Source organism: Martes martes, assembly GCF_963455335.1.
Source record: "Martes martes genome assembly, chromosome: 6".
Classification (NCBI taxonomy): Eukaryota; Metazoa; Chordata; class Mammalia; order Carnivora; family Mustelidae; genus Martes; species Martes martes.
This window is the reverse complement of record NC_137893.1, coordinates 109,871,410-109,897,794: the sequence shown is the minus strand read 5'-3', so window position 1 is coordinate 109,897,794 and position 26,385 is coordinate 109,871,410. Positions and strand designations below refer to the sequence as shown.

Sequence of the window (26,385 nt, the reverse complement as noted above, 5' to 3'; positions counted from 1 at the left end):
ACGGGAAGCAGCAGCAGCGGCATCAGCTGGTTACGACTCTTATTGCCTTTGCCTGGTATCCAGGGGAGGGGTAGGTTTCAGACATGAGCTTCCCAGTCCACACTTCATTCAGCCCAACACGTCTCTGAAGCCCTTGACATTTCTCCCCCCGACCTGCGTCTCTGCCCTGGAGTAGAAACATTAAGCTAACACCAAGTCTGCTAGAACATTTGGAAGAATAATCCTACCCCAAAGTCTGGTAGGAAGGGGAAAGAGGGCCTGCTTCAATTTCTCTTTGGTATAGCCATTCAAAATTCTAAAGCATATGGTTTATTTCCCACCCCAGCAGAACAATAAAAATGGTATCAACCTACGCTTTCTTAGTAGGGGGGGTAAGTTGGGGGAGAACCCTTCCACCCCCAGCTGAACTACTCTACAGGAAGAGGAAGAAAAGGAAAAAAAAAAAAAAAGGCTAGAGAGTTCGACCAATCAACTTTATTAGCATTACACGTGTTACATACTGAATGCACCAATTCTCCCCTCCCGTCCCCCAGGTATGGAAACTCTCCAACTAGCAAAACCTGGTTATGTGTGTGTTTTAATTTCAAACCACATTATTATCTGTGTTAAAAATTACTCTAAAATTCGAAGCGAATAACACCTAATTTTGAATGTGGTACTTTTGATTTCACCTACTCCATCCTTGAATGCCTAAAGCTATTGGGTTAAATATGCATGCAGTCTATTTCTGAGAGATTTCAATGAGAGAAGCTTCTCTGTGACAGTTGGACTTCCAAGTTGAGCTACAGAATATAATTCACACTATCCTTTTTGGTATCTAGAAACAATGTTTTTAATATATGTGATTTTGTATCATTAATATTTATGACTCAAAATACTCTTAATTACAAGTTCTTTTAAGAAGGAATATTTGAGTGAGGAATTTGAGGAAGGCCACATAAAAAATTAACTAAGTTCACCCAAATACTTTTAAATATCACCAGTTCAAAATCAGGAGGTCTCTTTTCTTTCTCATGACGTCATGCAGTCATGTCAAATTTAAAAATATGTATCAGTAATACCTTCAACCAACTGCAATAGTATTAAATCCCACTTCTACCTAACCATAGCAGCACTTCAGTTTATCTCATAAGCTGTGTCTTATCTGCTTGAGACAAACAGTGAAGGCCAAATGAAAAACATTTAGCTTAGTTGATTAAAGTTTAAAGAAGAAAGATATAGTTAAGAGAACCTGACATGTTTTAAAACCTAATATCTGCATTATTCATCCTGGGTGGCAGCTCTAATTTAATGCAGTATCTGTGCTTTCAAGATGGAGTCTAGTACTTAAACTTTTCACACTATGTAGCTATGATCAATAAACCAATGTAAAGTCTTAATAAGGAATAAAAACTTTACTGTAATTAAGACCTCATATGAGACAAAATTATGTATTTATACCCAGGTAATTAAGAAAATGTTAGCATTACTAAACATTGGCTATCAGATATTAAGTCTGTGTTCAATAGAATGATGCTGGACTCTGAAGATCTTGTAAATTTTACATGACATCTTTAGAAAAGTAGGTCAATTTACTTTACTTTGTTTGTACAATGATTGCATTGCTGACCTGACCTAGCCTCGGGCAGAACTGGAAAGTGACATGGGTCTCACTGCCCCCAAGCATGAAATGCTTCAAATCTTTCTGGGCCCCTTTCCACGTGTACCTTCCTGAGGCTACATAGTCTGTGTCCCTACCTTTCTTTGGAATTATTATTGCTTTGTTGACTTTATATGATTAAACTAATATAATAACATGAGTGAGTATAGTATGATGTACTCTTCTCAGTTTAAAACAAGGTATAAAACACAAAATAATGCATCTAATAGGAGAACATCAGAAATTGGAGCCGATGAGTAGTAGAGAAGATTTTGAAAAGTAAAAGATTAACTACCAACTTCTATATTTGGCCAATCCCAAGAGCTGAGCAATAAACATGATACCATTCTCAAACCATATTTTACATTGTTTCAAAAAACTCAATATTTTAAAACCATATAAACTCTTAAAATTAGTTTCTAAATCACAAGCATACATGTCACTATTATTACAAAACCTATAGTATGTGTCATCTATATTTTTAAACACTTCATAGCTTATTCTTACTGCACAAAATTCTTTGAAAGCATGGTACATGTGTCTGATTGATTTCAGGGAGATCTTGTAAAGCAAACTGATATTTGGTAGAGCTAATGTGAAGCAAAATAGCTTCTCCAATCTGTAAAGAACAAGATTTTCAAACATGTGGACTATTGCAGCAGTCATATTATTCTTCTAATATCAGAGGTTTTTTTTTTGCAGGCCGTGATTAATGGTCTATCTGTGAATTATTTGTATTTATTAAGTCTAGGTTGTCATCAATAAGGCAAACAAATACAACAAAATATATAGGAACATTAAAGATATAATAAGAATAACAGATTGGCAATGTCAGAAGAGAACACAGAATGATGATACAGATATACATATTATACTGAAAATCGCATATTTCTTTTTCACAATATCTTTTCTGGGCATTAAAATTTATTTCAAATAGTTTTCAAAAATAACTAGGCCTGCAGAAATTCTATACAGCCAGAACATTCTTTGTTGGTTACACCTACATTCAACCATGGTAGCTGTTAGCTGTCATCTGTACCTCGTCTCCTTCTTCCTATTATTAGGCTGGCTAAAAGAAGAGGAGTCTGCCTACCCCAAGTATTCAAAAGTACATACCCACAAGCATAGAAATGTGAGACACAAAATCTATTACTTTCTAGCTTAATATTTATTTGAGGCGTTCCCCAATTTCCTAATTGGGTTTCTTTCCTAACCTGGTTTCTTTTTGGATGTGAGGATTATCATTGGGTTCCTGATTTCATGGGAGCTTTAAATAATAAAGGATGTGACTAAATTCTCTAGTATTTATGATTACAGAAAAAAATTATCTGTTCTTTTTTTTTTTTAAAGATTTTATTTATTTATTTGATAGAGAGAGAGATCACAAGTAGGCGGAGAGGCAGGCAGAGAGAGGAGGAAGCAGGCTCCCCGCTGAGCAGAGAGCCCCATGCGGGGCTCGATCCCAGGACCCTAGGATCATGACCTGAGCCGAAGGCAGAGGCTTAACCCACTGAGCCACCCAGGCGCCCCATTATCTGTTCTCTTTGACAAAAAGTTATTTAGTAAAACCTGGTAGCAAAAACTTACAGTGACACATTTCAAAACTGTTCCAAGAAACCAAACTTTTATCTTTTGAAATACTAATACAACCAGACATTTCACTTGAATCATTCTTTTATAAAACTGTCTATTCTACTTCATAATAAATCAATGTGTAAAGTATTTATTATGAACAAGCTATACACTTTAGGAGGTTTATTAACTTTTAGGATATTAACAGCCCACTTATTCAAAATCAAAATAGCTACAATGGAAATTCAAAAAATTTACACGCGATTTCTGAGTACATTCTTCTTACCATGTATGTATACTGAAAGAAGATTTTCCCATGATAATAGTTACTAATTTCTAAAAATTAGGTGAATTTGTACTATTTTTTTATGTATAGATTACACCCAAGTAACTGTTGTGTATATGGCTCTTGGTATAAGTTATTCCCATAGTACAGAAAATTTTGGAGTACAAATGAGCAAATATTCTCAATTTTGAGTTGAAGTAGTATTTGAGGGTTTAATTCCTACTTTTTAGAACATTGCAAATATTGCAACTATTGTTATCTCTAGCAACTGTTACTATGTCAAAACACAGTGAATAAATAATTGGAAAGTTTTGCTAGAAGTAACCTTAGTGAGCTTCTAGCCCATTGGTTTTCTACACTTGATTACATTAAAGTTACCTGGAGACCTTTAAAAATTAAGCCCTGGGGTGGGCCTCGGGCATTATTACTCTCCTAATGCTCCCCAGATGATTCTGTGTGCAGCCAGGGTTGAGAATCACGGATCTATCTCAAGCACTTAGTTTTATAGATAAGAAAAGCGAAGTACAGTTAATGTAGGAGATTTGTTTTAAGTCAGAGTGAGAAGCAAATTTGGGCTTCTCACTTCCATACCAGAAGTTTTTAATGCTAAGTTTTAACTGCAATCTCTTTTAAAACAGAATGTAACATGTCCTATGAAGTTGTAAGAATATCTGAATGTCATGCATTTTTACACTTGCAACCATTGTGGTACTAGTGTCACAGTTTTAGCAAACTGAGTTATCAATGGATAAAGTTAGCAAAGGATAGGTAGATTGTTATACTGTATCATTTATATCTTATATTTAAGTAATATACCCTATGATGCATTAAAGAAAAACATTGAGTTTATACCAATTTTTCATGACATAAAACATCTCCTGTCTCTATAGTGAGATCATTTGCTGTTTTGGGTGATATAAAAGCTTAAATTCCAAATTCTGAAAACAGAATAATGGGTAAAAGTTCTAAGTTCTTTTTTCCTTCTAAAAATGGTATTCTCTGTATTGTGATTCAATGGAAGACTGTTATTCAAAATTATTTTTACATCAGTTATAATGATATCTGTATATAGCAGATACATATGCTATATACAGATATCATTATATACTAGTATGTGTGTGTATATATGTAATAATAAATGAAGAGTAATATCCACATAAAGCATATACACTTCATTCATTGGGATGAAATTTAGAAGCAGGTACCTTGCTACCACCAGAAAGAGCACTTATCATCCACTGTGCTGGGCCTGGAATTAATAGTGACCCTTCTATACCAAAACACTAGATTTCCAATTTGTTGTAGAGAAATGAAGTAGTTCCAGGAATACTCTATAGTTAGATCTCCCCGCAACAATCCTGTGTGTCTATTAATGCTTCCCATCGAACACAGGAATATTGGTTGATAAATTCACCTCACTTTCTGTAGTTATAAAATTAACACTCCCCATGCCATACTAGAATACCAGTGTTTTTTGAGAACTGTATCTCGTTTGCCTTTGAATCTCTGCCATGCGGCTTTTCACTTAGTAGGTACCAAATGATGTTTGTTTAGTTAATTTAATGGTTATTTACACTTCAAGCAATGACTGTTAATACTGATGGATCCAAACAAACGTCTTAGCTCCAATTCATTTGTCGTTCTTCAGCATATAGTAGAAATATAATCTGAAGTGTATCAACAGGTTAATCTATTAGTTTTTGGTCTTCAAACACCATTTGATGACAAATTCTGAAAGATTCAGCATGCTATAGTGATTATGTTTAGCAGCAAGACCTGAATCTTCACTAACCGACCCGTCAGTAAGTATTTTTAGAGAGTACTTTCCAAATGTTAAAGTAGAAGATGCATTTAAAAAAATAATAATAAGTTTCTTTTTTTGACACGGGGACAGTCTGGTTGGGAAGACTATATAAAATCCAAGAGTATATTTTCTGCTTTATTACAAATTATTCCAGAAAATGCTATCAATTCTACCCTTCTATTCTAAGAACCATCATTTATTGTCTGGGTAAATCCCATCACTGGGCTTCTTGTTTCCATTCTTGCCACCTAACCACAGTAGCCAGAGAGCTCCTGTTGAAACATAAGTCAACTCATGTCACTCTGTTCAAAAATTTGTTAGTGGTTCTCCTGATCTCACTTGGAGTAAAAGACACATATCTTACAATGACCTATAAGGACCTATAATATCTGGTCTGTCACTACTTTCATCTCCTACTTGCCTTTGCCCATCATTTCCAAAGGCAGTGAGCTTTTTGTTCTCTCACCTTAGCATTTTATGCTGGGAATTGCCTTGGCCCAGAATGCAGTCCTCAAAGATAATTATATTGCTTACTCCCTCACATCATGTAGGTCGCTGCACTGTCATTCTACCAGAAAGGTTGTCACCAGTTATCCAATATAAGATAGTAATTCCCCATCAGTAGTAGGTTAAAAATGGCCATGAATTCTATATAACTCTTCCCACTAAAAGATACAGTTTATTTCTTTTTCTTTTGAATCTTCATAAGCCTTGTGACTTGATTTGATCAAAAGAATGCAATGGAAATAATTTGTGACTTCTGAGCCTTGACCCCAAGAGAACTTACAGTTTCTATACTCATCACTTATCATCTTTTCTGCTATCATGTGGAGTAGACTCAGGTGAGCTTCACTAAATATGAGAGAGAGCACTAACGACCAGACATGTGAGGGAGACCATACTAGATCTTTCCGCCCCAGGTTGAACTGCCAGAGAGAACTGCATTTTCATGAATGACACCAGTTGAAACCAGCAGAAGAACCAACCAACCGAACTCAACCAAATGACCGGGCCATACAATTGTGAACAAATAAAATAGTTGTTGTTTTAAGCCACTAAGATTTGAAGTGGTCTGTTGTATAATAACTGATACATCATCTAATAATTTCTCATATGCCCTTTGTTTTTACCCTGTTCTGCTGCTGCCATGACATTTATCCCATCTAATGCATTATGTTTTAATTCATTTTTCGCTTGTCTTTGCTTATTAGAATTTTTTTTTTTACCTCAGTATTCCCAGATCCTAAAAGAGTGTCTGATACATAGTAGCTACTGAATAAATATTTATTGAGTAAATACCCAGTATAGATTTTGGACTAGAAAAGTTGGACTTTTCTACACTATTAATTCATTTTTTTAACTTAACAAATATTTATTCAGTATATAATATGATGCAGACACCGAGCTAGGTTATTCTGTGGACATACTAGATTTGTACTTTGTCTTTTGGAGCTTGAGAGCTTCAGTGGAAATTATCTTGTAGGTGTAGTGTCACTGCCTCTTTGTCATAAAATACACATTAAAACCAAGAACATGTTGCCCTTAAGGGTCACTGAACATCATTTACAAGAATGGTAGCACCAGTTTTATTGCCAGTAATAGCTTATATTTATTTATTTACTTCCTATATTGTGGTAAAAACACTTAAAATCAGATCTATCTTCTTAACTTTATTTTTTTTTAAAGATTTTATTTGTTTATTTGACAGACAGGGATCACAAGAAGGCAGAGAGGCAGGCAGAGAGAGAGAAGGAAGCGGGCTCCCTGCTGAGGGGAGCCCGATGTGGGGCTGAGGCTCGATCCCAGGACCCTGGGATCATGACCTGAGCCGAAGGCAGAGGCTTTAACCCACTGAGCCACCCAGGTGCCCCTCTTCTTAACTTTTTTTTTTTTTTTTTTAGATTTTTATTTATTTATTTGACAGTCATAGATCACAAGTAGGCAGAGAGAGAGAGGAGGAAGCAGGCTCCCTGCAGACCAAAGAGCCCGATGCGGGGCTCGATCCCAGGACCCTGAGATCATGACCTGAGCTGAAGGCAGAGGTTTTAACCCCCTGAGCCACCCAGGCGCCCCGTCTTCTTAACTTTTTAAATGCACAGTACAGTACAGTACAAATCTGATGTTGTACATCAGATTTCTAGAACTTACTCATCTTGCATAACTGAAATTTAATACTTGTCAAATAGAAACTCTCCACCTCCTCCTCTCCGCAGGCCCCAGCAATTACCATCTCCAAAATACGGGCAACAAAACCCAAACTAGACAAGTGGATTTATCAAACTAAAAACCTTCTGCACAACAAAGGAAACAAACACCAGAGTGAGAAGTCAGCCTATAGAATGGGAGAAAATACTTGCTAACCAAAGATCTGGTAAGAGGTTAGAATCCAAAATACAGGGCACCTGAGTGGCTCAGTAGGTTAAGTGGATGCCTTGAGCTCAGGTCATGATTCCAGGGTCTTGGGATCGAGCCCTGCATCGGGCTCCCCGCTGGGTGGGAAGCCGGTTTCTCCCTCTCCTACTTTCCCTGCTTATATTCTCTCTTTCTTTCTCTCAAATCAATAAATAAAATCTTAAAAAAAAAAAATCCTAACTACATAAGGAATTCCTATACCTCAATAGCAAAATTTAAAAAAAACTGATAAAGTGGGCAAACTAATCTTTTTTGCTATTGTTTTAAAATTGGAAATAATAAGAGTAGAAAAAAAGTATGGGAAGAAATAACATTAAGGAGGCCAATCTACTGGGTTATAAATATGTATAAATATCTTCACCATGATTTATTAATAATTAAAGGTTACAACATGCTAGCTGCCATCATTAATTAGTCAATAAGCAAATAATAATCACACTAATGAAAATAACAGCTAACATTTATAGAGTATCTAACTCAATGTTAGGTGCTATAGTAGATATTATTAAAAAAATATGTGTATATATATATGTATATATATATTTATTTATTTTAAAATCCTAAATCCTAAATCAAAAGTTATCAAGGTAGATATTGCTGTGATTTTCCCAGGTAGGAATATTGAGACAAATGGACCTAATGCCTCCCTCTAGAATCATAAGGACCCTAGAACTATAAGAGCTAGGGTTAGAAGCTGCCTAGATATCTCAATCATGCAAGCCCTGGACTGCCTGCCTTTGGCTTTATTGTTATATGTTTAATAGGAATAAATGGAGCCAAGAGATTGTGGCTATGCTAAGGCTGCCCAGCTGGTAAAGGGCTGTGCCAGGAATTGAACCCAAGTCTACAAGACTTCAAAGCAGATTCTCCTTTCTCTGTTCTCTCAGTGAGGGGTAGATACAATGAAAGCACAAAACCAGAGTTAAGAACATGCAGGGACAGTGCTCAGAAATGGTGACCGCATTTTGAGAATTAAAATCTCAAAGTCTTTTATGGCCCATTGCTTCCAAGTTGCCCAGCAAACAGTTGTTTACATTAACTCTTTTTTGTCTTCCTTTGAAGTGTGTTCCTTCCCTTTGAAGTCCCAGATCCCTACCCCCTTCTCGGTAGTTCAGGATTATATAGATACCTCATTTTGCCTGACTGTCTTTGGAATTCCATGTCTGTGTGGACCCCCGTACAGAGGAAATTACATTTTACTTTCTCCTGCTAATCGGTCTCATGTCTATTTGATTCTTAGTCCAGCTAAAAAGACCATGAAAGACAGAGGAAAGTCTTCCTCCACAATAATACCTTGGGAAGCAATGATAAGAGTTGTGAATTCCTCCATAGATCTTAACACCTATAAATCAAATCACTATACTATAAACATATATTTGCCAAAAGTATTTCCTAAAACTCTGTAGGGGTATACCTATGATTCACAGCAGGTTTCTATAGGCTAAAACTCTGGCACTAAACATTCAACAGCAGAATCACTGAGTAAGCTTTTTCCTCCCATTCCATTTGAAATTATAATTATGATGTGGCCTGGCTGTAAACTGACCTAGCCATACTTCTGGCACTGGGTCACAGGTTAGCTGTTTTTTAAGTTAAAAATTTGAGCATATGTCTGTAATGTTAACCCAAATGAGAAGGATAGATCTTAACAACTTACTGTTGAGATGTGAAACTAAGACACCTATTAGAGGTTGACGTTTAAGTCACTCAAGATCCCAATGCTTTGTTTCTGGGATGAAGCTGGGAATATGTGATTTTGATATCAGAGTTATTAGTTTCAAAAATAGAAATTTTAGATCTTGAAGAGTTAATCATACTTCAAAAATATGATTCATCACTATCTATGCAGAAAAATGCAAAAATCCTTGGGCATATATATAGTTTAAATGACTACTTGGATGACACGATATTCTTAGAACTCTGATACAGGGAACCTAGAATATTACAGTAATGTTTCTTTGCTCACTTCCTCAGTGCATTCTGTACAATTTGGGAACCTGGATATTAGTAGAAAGGAAATGGAAATGATTGGAGTGACAGAACAAAGTATTACCATATACAAACACATAGAAATGAAATAAAGTGGTCTGCAAATGAAAATCTGGATTAAATTAAAATGTAAACTAAGAAAATAATCTATTAACAACCAAGTGGTTCATAGTCATATAATTATTCAAGTAACTTTGAAGCAGATCCAATATCACTCATTTGCAACTACTGAATTCTTTAAAAACTAATCAATATCCCAGCATTGCAGTGTTTAAAGTGAAACAGCTCATTCAATAAAAGACATGCTGCAAACATTTTGTATCTACACGATGACAGAGATAAGTACATGCTTTATAATAATGGCTTCAGTAAGTATTACAATAACTTTCATCAGGTTTTTCCCTTCTAACTAAAATTACACTTTGAATTTGCTTGTGACAAGTTTCAAAAGAGCTTGCCAATTTTCCTCCCCTTTTACATCATCTATAGAATCAATGGAAAAACAATGATCTTTATCCTGCATATAGTTTTTATTGTGTGTGTGGGGCTTTTTGTTTGTTTCAGTCATAGATATGGCAAAGGGAAACTTGGTTTCTTGTCTCAGCTGTCCTGCACCAGAATGCTATTATCTGGAGGAAATCCCTAGCCTACTCTGGGACTCAGTGTTCTCATTTATAAAATTAGACTGTTGCATGTTCTACCAATCTTATAGAGATACTGTGTTGATAAAACTGAAGATAAGGAATATTTTCATCAATCATTTGTTCAGTGGATATACGATGTAGGCATTATTAATAGAGATGAAAATCGTATTTCTAAAAGTTAAGATTCCTAAATAAATGAAATGTATTGTGATAATCACATATACCATTTTACTGACAAGAAACAATGTCAGAGGAGTCAAGAGACATGAAGAAGATTGCCTATTAAAGATTATCTCTTATCGTGGCACCATAATGTTTCTAGGTTTAAGAGGCAATGCCAAAGTCTGTGTTTGGAAGACCCAAAGTTAAAAGAAATGAAGTAACTAATGTCCTCTATGAAGACGAAAGAGATGGTATGAATTGAATTTCACTATGAATTTTTTGTTGTTGCTATTACTATAAAGATTGTAAGAACTGGAAAGAGAACCCGAGATTACAAAACCTTTGGGATCATACAACCACATGGCCAACAGCTACATCACACTTTGTACGATGGGTGGGCTAATGAAATATGAAGAAGATAAGTATATATTACCAGGGAAGGAATACATGTCATATTCTGACATGAAATGCAAAGGATGTAATATTTCCTATCTCCCAAAACACTGCCATTACCATGAAATTATCAATGAAAACCTCCCATTAAAATACTTTCTATGGATATTAGGAATATTTAAAATAAATGCTCTGATAAGCATAGTGGAAAGTAATAATATATGAAATTACAAAAATGTAGTGATTTCGGCAAACCTCTAGCTTTGAGGAATCTTGAAGACGGTGGTGTTTTGTGGGATGCCATAAATTACCCACCTCCCACAAAACAAAAAGATGTTAAGTAAGTGAGGGTCCAGTGGCTGCTACGGCTGACAAATATTTACAGAGAAAGCACTGTTCTAAGAAGAACATCTCATACCATTTATTTGCCAAGCTATACGTTCTTGACTACATGGCAACTTGAACTGAGAGCAGCAATGGAAAAGGGAAGCCTGTGCTTTAATTCCTCAATGGGAGCTCATGCAGAAAGGCTAATAAAGAGGCAGGAGTGTCTCTAAGCGAATTATGTAACCCGACTTTTTAATGTTCAATGCTTAATGACGATAATGCCTAAGTTGATTTTTTTTAAGATTTACTTATTTATTTTAGAGAGAAAGAGCATGAGCATGGTCCCACATGAGTCGGGGGAGGAGCAGAGGGAGAGAAGCTCAAGCAGACTCCCTGCTGATCAAAGGACAGACAAGGGCTTGGTCTGATGACCCATGAGATAAATACCTGAGCCGAAAACCAAGAGTCTGACCCTTAACCAACTGAGCTACCCAGGCACCCCCTTAAGTGGATTTTTAAAGTCTCATGAATAAACTTGAAAGGGCAGTATTCTAGGAGTTTATGGGTAGGTGAAATTAGGGCTTTATAGGTACTGATGTAGACACCCTAAAATACTGACTTGCATAATTTGGAGAATATGAAATTCTGCTTTAACCTCCTGCGTTGGTAAATTTATATAAAATGTTTTCCTGCCTTTTTGGTACGAGGCATAGAGATTTCAAAGATTGAAAGACAAACATAGTCTCTGCCCTCAGGTACAGTGGAGACAAATATGCAACCTGTCCATCCCCACCCTAGTTAAGAAAATTCCAAAACCTAGAACACAGTTAGAAACTGTAGGTATGTAGCTAGTGCTGTGGTGACAAAGGAAAGAACGACATGAGTCTATTTCTCAAAAGTCTGGCATTTAGAGAAATACATGTTGCCATATATTTGAAGAAATGTGCATTCTATCTTCCTATCATGCTGCTGCTCCTGTGGAACTATGGTTACTTCCTACATTAATAAGGCAAGCAGTGAAAATTCATGGTTGAAGGACAGCATCGAACCCTCCATGGCATAATTAACATTTTAATGAGCAGTCAAGGCCTTCCCTGTTTTGGATCTCAACCTTGTGTCTCCTGAGTGGATCTCAATCTGTTGAGCTCAGAGAATGAGGTGACTCTGTCTTGGTGAGATTTTAAACAAAAGTAGACCACATAGGCCACTGTTTCAGCTTGATACTGCTCTCCTTTGTTAGCAGAACTCACTTATATTTGAATGTGCCATGTCAGTACTCAACAACTAATTTTCAGCTCTTGTTTCCTTTTTAGCATGTATAAAAACTGTACCCACAACACTTACATTCTAGGAATGGCTAATTTTCAGTAACTGACCGACTAATTGCAAATTCCCCTCATTTGTAAGGTGCAGTGGGCTAACTGCTATTTGGGGACACAAAAATTTGCAGAGGAAGCATTCGGTAATGCTTGTAATTTAATTATTTGCAAATCAAACTGCCTAACACACCAAAGGCACTAAACTTCTTCATTGGAGACAAGTTTGAAGGTCATTAAAAAGCTATTTGTTTTGAGGTTTCAGAAAGTAAAGTACCTAAAAAAATGTTCTAATGGATAGAAAAACACTTTTATTCCCAGATAAAATCTTTCAAAACATTAAAAACCAATCTCCTTATTTTCATTACTAGGAGGGGAAAAAAAAAAAAAAAAACCTGTCATGAGAAAAATTCCTGTGGGAATGTTTCAAGCATCTTAAAAATGAAGCTTATAATAGAAGAGCCTTCTCTGTCATAATTAATATAGCTTCACTAATATAAAACCCTGGCTTCCTCTCCCATCATCATATCTCATTTCTGACTGCCGCAGACCCATTACTATAATGTACGTTATAAGTATAGCACAATATATGTTACAATATTATTCTTATTAGGTAAAGGCTGCAGAATCTCAGGGAATTTTGACATTTATTTCTTGGTGACAAGAAAGCATAGCTCAAGTTATCTCTTAAGACGTGAACATTAATAATCCATATAGATAGTGAAGTCGTTCAACCACTTCTTTAAATTTTGCTTACTGATTCAGTCATAAAAACCAAGGACATCATGCCATTTACCTACAAGTTACATAATCTTTTAGCAAAGTTGCAGACTGCAGTTGTGTTCATTGTATCCTTCAGTTGTTGTGTTTTTTTCTCTTAACCATAGTCAAGCATATAAAAAAAAAGTTAAAACATAGATATGTCTGCCATATTTAGTTGATTAATTTATGAAGAATAGTTGTTACACATTATCTACCACTGAAGTAAATTTCAAGTGAAGAAGAGGACTTCAAGTTCTCTAAAGAGAATCAGACATCAACATAATGTTCCACAATATAAATAACCTAGTTTTGTAGCCAACTATCTAGAATACATAGAAAACCCCAGGAAATAAGAAAAATTTTCCTATTGAGGATACATTTGGGAAGACTGGTATAAAGACTGGTTATTCTCAGAGTGCTGTGTAAAATTTATTCTGCGCAATTTCCAACTTTGCCATTTTTTTTAAAGATTTTATTTATTTATTTGACAGAGAGAGATCACAAGTAGACAGAGAGGCAGGCAGAGAGAGAGAGGGAAGCAGGCTCCCCGCTGAGCAGAGAGCCTGATGTGGAACTCGATCCCAGAACCCTGAGATCATGACCCGAGCCGAAGGCAGCGGCTTAACCCACTGAGCCACCCAGGCGCCCCCAACTTTGCAATTTTAACACAAAGAAACAAATTACTTATGTTAATACTTCTCTAATTCAGGCTAGTAAATGTATCCTCAGTGTTTTAGAGTTTAACTGTAGCCATTCCCAGGGACAAACATAGGTTCAACAACAGTCCTGGGAAGTATAATAAGTACATTCCAGAGTAGCAGTTTTATATTATTAAGGTGGCTTCAGGACCTTTTAATATGGGAGACAAATGCTGATAGAAATCCATGGCACCTCCAAGTGAGAGTAAGGACATTTCACGAACTAAGTGCTGCTTGGGGAAAATATTGAATAACTCAATAGATGGTTCAGAAAATCCATTGTGGGTGACCCCACAAATTCTCACTGTCTCCAACTTCTCCTAGTAAGTGCTACTTCTTCCCCGCTTCTGAGCTCCCTTCACCTAATTAGGCTCCTTCTGCTACCAGGCTTGCTAAACAAAGCCTCCTATAAAAGGCAATAGATTCTTTATGGAAAGTCAAGCACAAAAGAATAGGAAAAAGAGAAAGAACTTGCTTTTGGAGTCCCCTGCCTATATTCCAGTAGTTTTGTGTGATATCTTTTAGGTTCTGAGTACAGATATACTTAAACTAATTCATTTAGTCATATCCTTATGAATTAGATTTTCTTTCAAATCTTATATGACAGGACAGAAAAGACTATTATTCACTGTTACTCAGTGGCTCTTTTCCTTTCCTCCTTCTTCCCAGAGAACCAAAGTACAGATTGAAGCAATTCCCGCTTATACATCTATACTGGGACATAAACTGTCTAGGGCTGCAGTGTATATAGAATCCTGACGTGAACGGGGAAAATATTATTAGTGGATTCTAAGACTGGACTGTTATTAAAATATGAGTTGCTTCTTTGGGTACCAGACTCAGTCATGGCATTAAAGGGTTCAAATATTCAACAACAAGTACTTATTAACCACTTTGGACAAAAGCTTTCCTATCAATAGAAGAACAATGACTGCTTTGTTTTACAATGTCAGGCTTAAAAGACCTTGATCTTTTTATCACATGGAAATAAGGTTTTCATGTGCCCACCCAAATATATTAATGTTAAGTACGAAAAGAAGTAACTCAAGACCATCTCCTGGATATTAAAGGGTCTTGTGTCCCTGTGTAAGAGTCAGATACTCTGAACCGGATTCCCCATCACCTGCATCACACTCTTTTATTTTTATTTATGTTTATTTTATTTATTTTTAGAGGTGGGGGAGGGACAGAGGGAGAGGGAGAGAGAGAATCTTAAGTAGGCTCCATGCCCAGTGCGGAGCCTGACGCAGGGTTCGCGCTCACAACCTTAAGATCATGACCTGACTTCATGACCTGAGCCAAAATCAAGAGTTAGATGCTTAACTGACGGAACCACCTAGGTGCCACTCACTCTTTTTTTTTTTTTTTTAATTAAATACCTATCTAGCTCCAAAGGGATGAGGGTGGGGAGAGGCTATAACCACACTACTCTTAATTCTGCCAGATTCAAATCTTACTCTCAGATACACCTCAGGAAGGATTCAAGGACAGAGAAATCTTCCACCTGGCAGCCGAGGGGGCTGTGAAGAGAAGCAAATCAGGGTCTTTAATCATCTTAGCAGCACAAAGGAGAAAATATGCTAGCACCAAATCATCCATCTCCCACTGCATCTTTCAGCCAAATCGAAGGCCCTGTGGGACCAGAGCTAAGAAGGGCCGCAGCCCATGGGATAGTGGGTGACAGACTGCTTCTTTCCCTGGTAGCCAGGCCACCTTGAACAAAACACTGCATTCCTTCTGTATCACACAGCTTTCCTTCTCAGCCATGTTACTGAACTATAGATAATTTATGACTGCAACACTCAGGAATAACGGACAGGAAAAACAGATGCTCCAGGCTGGGTTTTGCCAGTTTTCTAAGTGCTGCCTATTACTTCATAAAAATCACTTCTCCCCTATACAGGTTTAATTGCAATCATTGTATAGGCGGGTTTTAGAGCCTTGAGATAAAGAGGCCAGCTCTTATCTTAGACCTTATTTTAGGCCTTCAAGGCAGTACTGATAAGCCCCCTATCTTCTCAGTGACTGCGGCCAGGCCTCCAGAGGGCTCGTCCACACTAATGAGGACCATATTGCTGCTGTTTCCAGAGAAGACTTTAGTGAGACCCCTTCTCTATGAGGCATCTATCTCACCCACTCAAGACTCAGAGAAGCTGAGGTACAGTCTTCTCATAGTCATTAAACGGGACTGGAAACAGTGGCTGAAAAGGGGCACCACCGATTCAAGTACCTCTATTGTTCCAGGAATTAGATTCACACCACTTGAATGTCATTTCCTTTTTTTCCTCAATAATCCCTGCTAAAAAAGAGAGAACAGGCCCATAACAGATTAACTGGTTCTAAGTCCACATCACTAACAGGGGGCTTAATACCTAACCTAATTGCAAATTTAATCTCCCCCCAGTAATATAATCTTAACCCATCAGTCTGGAATTTCCTGGTTGGCACTAGTGATGTAATACACTTGACCCTTTTTGTTCCCTAAAGAAGAGTGAGTTTGCCTGATGCAATTGATGCTTCCCTTGTACCTTTGTGCTTTCTGTCTACAGAAGTCTTTCAGATTGCACCGCTTCTCAGAGCTCCTTTCTATTTGCTAAACAGAATGCTGCCTGACTCATGAATCACTGAATAAAGCTAACTTGATTTTTAAATTTAGTCGGTTGAATTTTGTTTTTTAACAGCACCTTCATGGTTTCAGGATGAGAGAGGCTACAAGTGGCAGGAAGGTTGGCAGCTCTGTGCTCTCTTCATCTCTAAACCCAAAGGCATTCAGTTCCTCTGCTGATTGAGAGCTGATATTATCCACCTAAGAGCTTCATTTAAACATCAAAGCCAGTGGGATCTTCTGTCCCTTAATTCTTTTTTTTTAAATTTATTTATTATTTGAGAGAGAGGGAGAGAGAGAGAGACAGAGAGAGAACACACATGGGAAGGGAAGAGGGAGAGAGAGAATCTCAAGTAGATTCCCTGCTGAACATGGAGCCTGCCTGACACAGGGTTTGATCTCATAATCCTGAGATCACGACTGAGCCTAAATCAAGAGTCAGACGCTTAACCAACTGAGCCACCCAGGCATCCCACGTGTCCTTTAATTCTGATCACTGTTGCTCCACAAGCAATGTGTGGGCTCTTTCTACTTATTTGGTTCATGCAGATACTTTGTCTTGGGACTTGATAGGACTTTTCTAGGTCTATCTAGGCTACATTTCTGTCTCTATAGAACCAACACCCCGGGGTTTCATTTCATGTGTACTTGGAATGGGCTTGCTCAGGGGACTCTAAATCCCAGTGTCCTCTTTTTCCTCTGATCTCTTACAGTAGATTCCATGATTATGGACTTATGCCAAGTCCTAGTCTTACCACATTAACTGCATTGAATGTTGGCTCAGCTTTACTTACATTTGTAATCTCCTTTGTCTAGGTGGACAGCATTAGGAACACCCACTGATAATCCCAAGAAGGCCCTGTGGGTGACTCTTCCTTTAAGAAGGTGTTAAAAGCCCTTTGAATTACTTAGCTTCTCAATAGGAGCCCTGATCTTGAATCAGTCTTAAGTAAATTTTCTCACCAACCCAAGGTATTCAAATGTAAATGACCCCAGGCCGCAGTCTTTGGAGATGGAAAGCATTTCTGTTTAGACCCATTAGAGCCTCTCAATCAAGCAAATTCTTTAGTTTAAAGCCTTCTACACATCCTCTTAATAAAGTGCCTACTATTGGGGCGCCTGGGTGGCTCAGTGGGTTAAGCCGCTGCCTTCGGCTCAGGTCATGATCTCAGGGTCCTGGGATCGAGTCCCGCATCGGGCTCTCTGCTCAGCAGGGAGCCTGCTTCCCTCTCTCTCTCTGTCTGCCTCTCTGTCTACTTGTGATCTCTCTGTCAAATAAATAAATAAATAAAAATCTTTAAAAATAAAAAAAAAAAAAAAAAAAGTGCCTACTATTGTCAGACATTTACTGAACCTTTGGGAAGGTGAAAAAATACTCAGGGGGTGCCTGAGTGGCTCAGTCGGTTAAGCGCCCAACTTTTCATTTCAGCTTGGGTCACATCAGGATCTCAGTGTTGTGAGACTGAGCCCAGATTCAGGGCTTCACACTCAGCAGGGAGTCTGTTGGAGAGTTTCTCTCCCCCTCTTCTTCGTCCCCTCTCCCCCAACCCCTGCCAAAAAAAATAAACAAACCTTTAAAAAAAAAAAAAAAGATACTCTGATGCTGAAACCATTATACTATTTGAAATAAGGTCAGTATTTAGAAGCCGCCTAAAAATATGAAGGGGAAAACACACGTTTATTTTGATTATAGTCTCTTATGCCAGTAGAAATTTTGAGAAAATAATCTTTGCATTCTAGAAAGTAGTCAAGACAGCTAAATCGTTCAGATTTGAATTCATTGTAACCATCTAGGTCAAATGTAAAGAATTATAGGGTTAACAACATTCTGCTTGAGGATTACCAGGACCTGAGAAATTCATTTCATTGTGTAAAAGACAGATATTCACACTCCCCTCCCTTGAATAAAAGTGAGAGAAATTTTAATGGTGGGAGGAGGTCTTTAAATCAGCCCTAAGAATATTACAATGAGAGACTGGACAAGACCACTACTAATAAGTTCTGACAATTTTCCACCCACTGAAGTCTTTTTTTTTTTTAAATATGTTATTTATTTATTTGACAGAGACACAGCGAGAGAAGGAACACAAGCAGGGGGAGTGGAAGGGGGAGAAGCAGGCTTCCTGCTGAGCAGGGAGCACAAAGCAGGGCTCAATCCCAGGACCCTGGGATTATGACCTGAGCCAAAGGCAGAGTTTAATGACTAAGCCACCCAGGCACCCCACACTGAAGCCTTTAAAATGTCTCTAATGAGAATCATAGGGATAGTTTACATTAGTTGTCTTGTAGGTCTTACAACTCTTTATTTAAGCAAAAAAGCTGAAGTTCAGTTAATATATTCCTGAAAAGAAAATACCTGACTTTTGAAAGCAATGAACATTTCATAAGATGAAAAGTTTCAATGAAATATGTTTATGTTTATGTTCATTTTGTTACCCTCTTTTTTGAAGCTAGCACTAAGAAAAAGGGGAAATGGGAAGAATCATAATTTATATGTTCCCTCTTCAACATTTTGAAATAATTTTAGACATAAAAATGTTGCAAAAATAGTAAAGAATTCCTGTATTTCCTTACCCAGCTGTCTCCAATATGTTAATCTGAAATATCTACAGTATAATCAATCTAAGTGATGAAATTAACATTAGCATATACTATTAACTAATCTACAAACCATATTTGAAATTCACCTCTTGTACCTCTAATGTCCCTTTTGTGATCCAGCATCCAATCCAGAATCCCTCAGTGCATTTAGTTGTCATATCCCCTCAGTCTTCAGTCTGGGACAGTTCTTGTTTTTCATGATCTTGACAACTGTGAAGAGTGCTGACCACTTATTTTGTAAAATGCCCCTCAATTTATTTTAATGTATTTATTTTTTTTAAGATTTTATTTATTTGACAGACAGAGATCACAAGTAGGCAGAGAGGCAGGCAGAGAGAGAGAGAAGCAGGCTCCCTGCCGAGCAGAGAGCCCAATGTGGGGCTTGATCCCAGAACCCTGGGATCATGACCTGAGCCTAAGGCAGAGGCTTAACCCACTGAGCCACCCAGGCGCCCCACGGGCCTCAATTTAAATGTGTGTGCATCTTCATAAGTGTAGACTGAGGTTATGCATTTTTGACAGGAATGTAACAGAAATGATGTTTTGCCTTTATTGGTACATCACACATCAGGAAATACAGGATACGCTTAGGGCTTACTCCTGGTGATGATGACTCTGATCACTTGGTTAGACTGTACTTGCTATATTTCCCCACTTCTTCCATTTATAATTAAGGAGTATCTTTTGATGGTACCTGGGTGGCTCAGTGGGTTAAGCCACTGCCTTAGGCTCAGGTCATGATCTCAGGGTCCTGGGATGGGGCCCCTGCATCAGGCTCTCTACCCAGTAGGGAGCCTCTTCCCACCCCCCCACCCCCCACCACTGCTGCCTGCCTCTCTGCCTACTTGTGATCTCTCTCCTGTCAAATAAATAAAATCTTAAAAAAAAAAAAAAGAAAGAAAGAAAGAAGTATCTTTTGAGGAAATGTATTTTCTTCTGAGGATATGCAGTCTTTTAGAAATTAAGACATGGGTGATATTTTGGGCAACCTCTTATAGGGATAGAAAATGTCTCATTTCCTTCTAGACATTAGTATGCCTTAAAGTCACCTCCTGATGACTCCAGTGGAGAGGGCTCTCTTAATTTTAAACCTTAGCAGATTTTAGGAGTCAAGTCTGTATAGCCAATGTCACCAGTCTGGCTGCTGTTTAGTTACTTCTTAGGTTGATCTTTGCCAGAATTTCTTTCCACAATTTCAGTTGAGCTCTTCAATATACTGCCTGGCCCAACAATATAAATAAAGGCAGTCTCTTTTGCTTAGCAGAAAAATAAAATGGATCTGAATCATCAGGGATAGAGGATGCTTTAACTCAGTACCTAGGCAAGCAGCACTGACTGTAGTCTTCAAGGGCTCCTGAGAACCCCTGTCAGGTCCCATATCTACTTATTTGTTATTAAGTTGATGTGCCAGTAAAATACCACTCCCCCTGACAATTGGAACAAAAAGAGAATTAAAGATTTTTAAATTCATCATGCATATCCAAGTCTCTATGCCTTTGTTAATGTTGCTCTTCTGTCTTTTGCCCTGCTGCATGGAACATTCCTCCTTCACTAGCTCGAGTCATCTGCCCTGGCCTCTGTGAATTCTTCCTTGATATATCACATCTCAGGGCTGCAGGGTGTTCTGGCTCTTTCTGTTCTGGTAGCATTCTTTACACTTGTTTAGAGCAAATAGCATATTGTACAGTGGTTGATTGTGGGGGGGGGGTATCTTTCACCCCTACTCAATTTTCAGGTCCTCAACATCACAGACTACATTGTTCTACTTGGAACATATACAATGGTAAATACTGAGCAGATGAACTACAAACTTCAAAAATATTAAACTCGTAAAGGCTGTATCATATTCTCTTCTCTACTGATCTATTTATCGATCCATCGTCTAGCCAATCTTGCTTTACCTTTATGGTTATTGAAAGATTTAAGGTGACATCTAAATATACATAATGAGAGATAAAATAATATTAAACAAAGATAGATATGAAAAAGTGAGGTTTGGGAGGGAAGAGCCAGGAGTCTATCAAGCAAAGTACACATTATAATGCCCTGCATTTTTGTTAGGGATGGGATCTAAACTAAGCCTTATGATAAATACGAAAAAAAATTCCAAAAATGTCATTAAAACTAAGGGACCATTCTGTGCAGTGACAAAATGTTCTGTGTGATGATTTATTTACCCAAAAGCCAATATATGATAAAAATTATTTTCTAAAAACAAAACACAGCAATGATCTGAAATCATGCTAAAGTATTAAGTGGTTGCCAGGCAAGGTTTGTTCAAGCAATGCACACCTACCTCCCACTCCCATTTATGATTTTGGAACAAAGCTCCTTGGGATCTGGGGCATGTTACTCTTAAGGTAAATGCAGTATGAAAGTTAACAGCAAATTAACTCTATGTGTTGGATTTTTCTCGTTCTTAGAATTAATAAAGATACAGGGAAGAAAATTATATCCACTTGAAAGCTTTTCGATGGGCAATGGGAGAGTGAAAGCTGAACAAATACCTGAATTTGTTCATGTGCATGCACTTTAATTTTGTGCTAAGTATCTGCATTCATTACTCAAAAAAAAAAAAAAAAAGTGAACTCTCTGTAAAATGAAGACCTTATCTATTGCTTTTACCTACTTGGGTACCTCATTAGATTAGTGGGTTAAACAGAAACATTATTTGATCATATTACAGAAACACTTTTGTCAAGTTATTAGCTTTGTCATACAAGATGATATCATTTTCCTCTCTTACTTCTTTATAAATTTAAAACTAAAATAATGTCTGCTACCTCCCACCACTTACCTATGGCTGCAAAGAGGCAGCTCAGGCCCACATATCAACAAGAAAGTTCTAAAATCAACATGACGAAAAACTGGTTCAGACTTGCTAATAAAGGTTATACTCAAAGACCGTTAATCAAACATTACCCATTCTTTTTTTCTAACACATTAAATTTTCTTATCAAATTAGTAGTTTCATTGTATACAATGGGATTTGAAATAGGAATAACTAGCCAATTAAATATTTCAAACATTCTGCCCACCCAATCAAGGAAGGAATAGAGTCAAGGAGTACAATTTTATGAATGTTCATTAGTCTGGAGGAATAAAAGAAAAGGGCATATTTCAGTTTCTACTGAGGACTGTTTTTTTTTTTTCTTTTTTAAAATAAAACTTTTATGGAGAAAAAATACAATAGATAGACATCTTTAACCTTAAGTTAATTTTGAAATGTTGTAAATTAGCTCTCATTAGGTCACCTTTTGAAAAATTCAGTATTCCACATAAAATGGGAACTCAAAATAATGTGGTCTGAATTATTCCTAAATGTAAAGGCTCAGGTTTCTCCCACTTCAGGCTAAATAAACTCTTGCTCCCACTTTAATATTTTAAATGTAGCTGCATGTAATTAATGTTTTTACCAATTCAGCAAAGCTAATTAGAGGGCAATATTGGAAAAGGCCATCACCACCCCCATTTGCGAGGCAAGTAAGAAACAAGTAGAATGAGTTTTGTTGCTTTTTCAGACACTTTATTGTTGTAAGTGTGATTACTACAATCTTATTTGATTTCTTGCAAATTCTCTATGTCAATACTAGAAATTAACTGTATTCCTATGTTAGGATTTATAGAGGCCAGAAAAATACTAAACTTCCTTTTATATTTAAGGATAAAAATAGTTCCACTAAATAAAACATGTGCTTGAGTCTCTTTCTCCTTCTCTTGATACATTTCTCCAGATTATGTACTTTCTAGTACACAAAATACATGTACTTTCTAATATATGCAAAGAACATGTAGCCTAGTTGTAACATATATGGAATTGGTCATGAGAGTGGGGAGCAATAGAACTTGGTGCTTAAGGTAAGGCTTTTGAGCCATTTACTCAAGTGAACAAATATTGTTCCAGGACTGGCTGAGGATTTGTGAACAAAACAACACTCCTGCTCATACACTGGACTGGAAAGCAGATTAAAAAAAAAAAACAAACCTAATAAATATTTAATATAATATAAAGCAGAGGAGGGTGAGGGCACAGTCAGTGACAGGGAGGGCCAGGGGCTTCTATTTGGGCAAGGTGGCCTCTTTAAGTTCAGTTTCTCTTTTATTACCTCTTACTTGATAGAGTTGTTGTAAGTTATATAATGCAGGCAAAATGCTTAGGCAGTGGGGGACACTTAGATGCACTCAAAGAAAATATAATGGATTTACAAGATTAGGTTTGTCAGAAAACCGCAGACGATATTCTCTTTCACATATAGAATCTGAAAGAGAGTGGCCTGGTGTGATCCTCTACTGTGTCAGGGACCCAGGTTTCTTCTCTTTTATTGCTTTATTGCTTTATAACGAGCGACCTCCAGTTCAAGCACCAATATGACTGATCCCACTCCTGGCAGACTATTCCATTCCAGTCAGTACAAAGGAATAAATGGAAAGAGAACGCCCTCCCTTTCCTTAAGGGAACTTCTTGAAAGTCATAGACAGTATTTGTGCTTGGAGATCAATGACTGTAACTTGGCCAGACTTAGGTGAAAGGAAGGCTGGGACATGTAGAGTTTTTAGTTTGTTTTTTAAACATAAGATTATGTTTTAGCTAAAAATGAAAAGAGTTCCTTTTTAATAAAGAAGGGAAGAATAAAGGTGACAGTCGCTGTCTCAAATATATGGGGCCAGTATTATCTGAAAAGATTCATTTTACATAAGAACTCCGGCGGGAAGAGTCTCTTTCTTGGGAACCTTTGAAATTCTCCTAACATCTTTGAGGGTAGAGAAATGTGGCAACAATGAGGACCCCAGATGATAGGAATTAAATAAAGTTTTCTTGTATTGAGTGGACATTAACTGCGTGTTTGAGTCAATATTTTGATGGTAAGAGTGCTAAGCAATATTCCATTCCGCCTACACAGTTCTGTTTTAACGAGGCTTTATTTCTAACTGGGTTAGGTATATGTTAAGAATTTTACAAATTAGGGATGCCTGGGTGGCTCAGTTGGTTAAGCAGCTGCCTTTGGCTTGGGTCATGATCCCAGAGTCCTGGGATCAAGTCCCATATCGGGCTCCTTGCTTAGCAGGGAGCCTGCTTCTCCCTCTGCCTCTGCCTGCCTCTGTCTGCCTATGCTCACTCTCTCTGACAAATAAATAAATAAAATCTTAAAAAAAAAAAAAAAGAATTTTACAAATTATTTAGCATTTACTTGGGTTATGTTTTAAATGAAGAGAATATATATAACAGCATATAATGAAAAAAAATGTTTACCCTAGTATTAAATGAACCCAGTTGTACTGTACTCGATTTTGCTGAATATTACATTAGGAACATGTTAATAATACACCGTAATTTTTAGAAATTGAAAATTCTATAAAGTACACAAAACCTATCTAATTTTAGGTGTTCTTTGTTCATTAGTATCAGAGCTATAAAAGAAATTAGTGATAATTTATAAAATTCCACAATTTTACAGTCCAGGAAACTAGGGATCAGGAAGGTTAAAAGAGTTGCTCAAGGAGAAATAACTGGAAATTGACTCTTCTAATTACTAAGTGCATTGCTTTGTTAAAAAAAAAAAAAAATGAACTAGGACTAGGAAAAAAACAGCCAAGTAGATGAATTTTATTAACCCAGATCTTATTATCATCTTCAGAAAACTGAATTTAAGAACAAGGAACACTCAAGATATTGAGTTATCTTACGGGTACATATATGTACCTCAATTCTGTACAAAAGGTTTTTTCAGGTCTTTAAATACTTTGGATTTTTTTTTTTTTGTAAACATTTAATCATTTTCATTATCATTTCAGGAAAATAAGAATTTTAAGTGTCAACTAAAAAATGTAGTGTCTAATGAAAACACTTTCATCTCATGGAGAAGAGAAAATTACTTCGAGGGCTCTGGGCTTTTATTTACTTTGCACAGATTATTTAGGCTTAAAAGTTTCAGAGAGGCTTAGAAAGTTTAGGTTGATGAGTCCGGAATAAAGGAATAAAGGTTAGTGCTTATTCTTAGTATACCACCCGCTGGCCAGCCAGTTGGTCACTACCATTTATTGAGAGCTGAATGTGTTCAGGGTACAGTTTGGGGAAAGTTAGATTAATGGCAGCTTTACTTCTCTTATCAGAAAAGTTAATTATTGTAAGGACAACTGAGAAAATTTTCATATAAAAAATCGGAGGTATAATTTACACAAAACCGGTAGCAACCCTCGTGGCCCCTGTCCCTAAGAACAAAGATCACTGGAATTATTTATAGGCAAAATTCTGGTAAAGAATGGAAGAAAATTAAACCATGAGATTGCAAATGATGCATCCCATTAAAAGGGATTTTCAGGTCTTCAGAATGGTGTATGACATTCAGTAGGTGTGAGTTATGCATGACAATACCAATCCCTTAGGTCTGAAGAAAAATGAAAGGAGAGATGAGGGTAGATAGGTTTGGCAAAGAATAACAGATGAGGTGGCTGGAGGGCTGGCCAGGGGCCAGTTCTGAGGGCATATAAGGGCCACATTTTCAACATCCATCTTTATATTGTAGATGAGGGGACAACAATGAGAGAGATGTTAAAGGAAAATGACCTGACATCTACCAACTCCAATAATTCCTAACAGGTGTGCTATATTAGTGTAATTAACTATGAGTAAAAGAAAGGGATGAAGTGAGAAAAGTAAAGGGAAGGAAAAAAAAATAAAAAGGACAAGAGAAAGGCCTCTGCCATTTTTGGACGTTAAAGCCAAGGTCCTGACAATGCCTCTTTTGCAAATGAATGATGTAGATACAAAGTGTCGTTGCTCAAATGATAATGACTATAAAACTAGGCAGTAGACAATGAATTTGTACTTTCCAGGATTAAGGTGTGATCTAAATTTTTTTCCACAATCTCCTGAATAATGCTGTCCTGATTTCACAAGTATCTTTTTATTAAATATCTATATTACCACCTGAGCTCTTTTCAAGCATCTGTACTATACCCTTTAGTGGCTGTGATCTATATGTTTTGTTACATGATTGCTATCTGTCATGGTGTTGATTTTCACATAATATTTGCTGTTATAATTATGCACTAGCAGCTGGGAAGACTAATTTATTACTTGGCTATTATCATTGAAGGTCATGTAACTCCAACATCCTGTTAAAGCATTTGATCACATTTTGCCTGTTCTGACAGAGAGAGGCTTTCTTCTGGCA

General features: G+C 37.1%; 1 protein-coding gene across 1 annotated transcript in view; it reads right to left on the bottom strand.

Moving 5' to 3' along the window:
- ADGRB3 (adhesion G protein-coupled receptor B3) overlaps window positions 1-26,385 on the bottom strand; it is a gene marked incomplete at both ends in the record, with an annotated part of 726,387 nt that overhangs the window by 158,328 nt on the left and 541,674 nt on the right. The gene's annotated exons all lie outside the window — the stretch shown is intronic.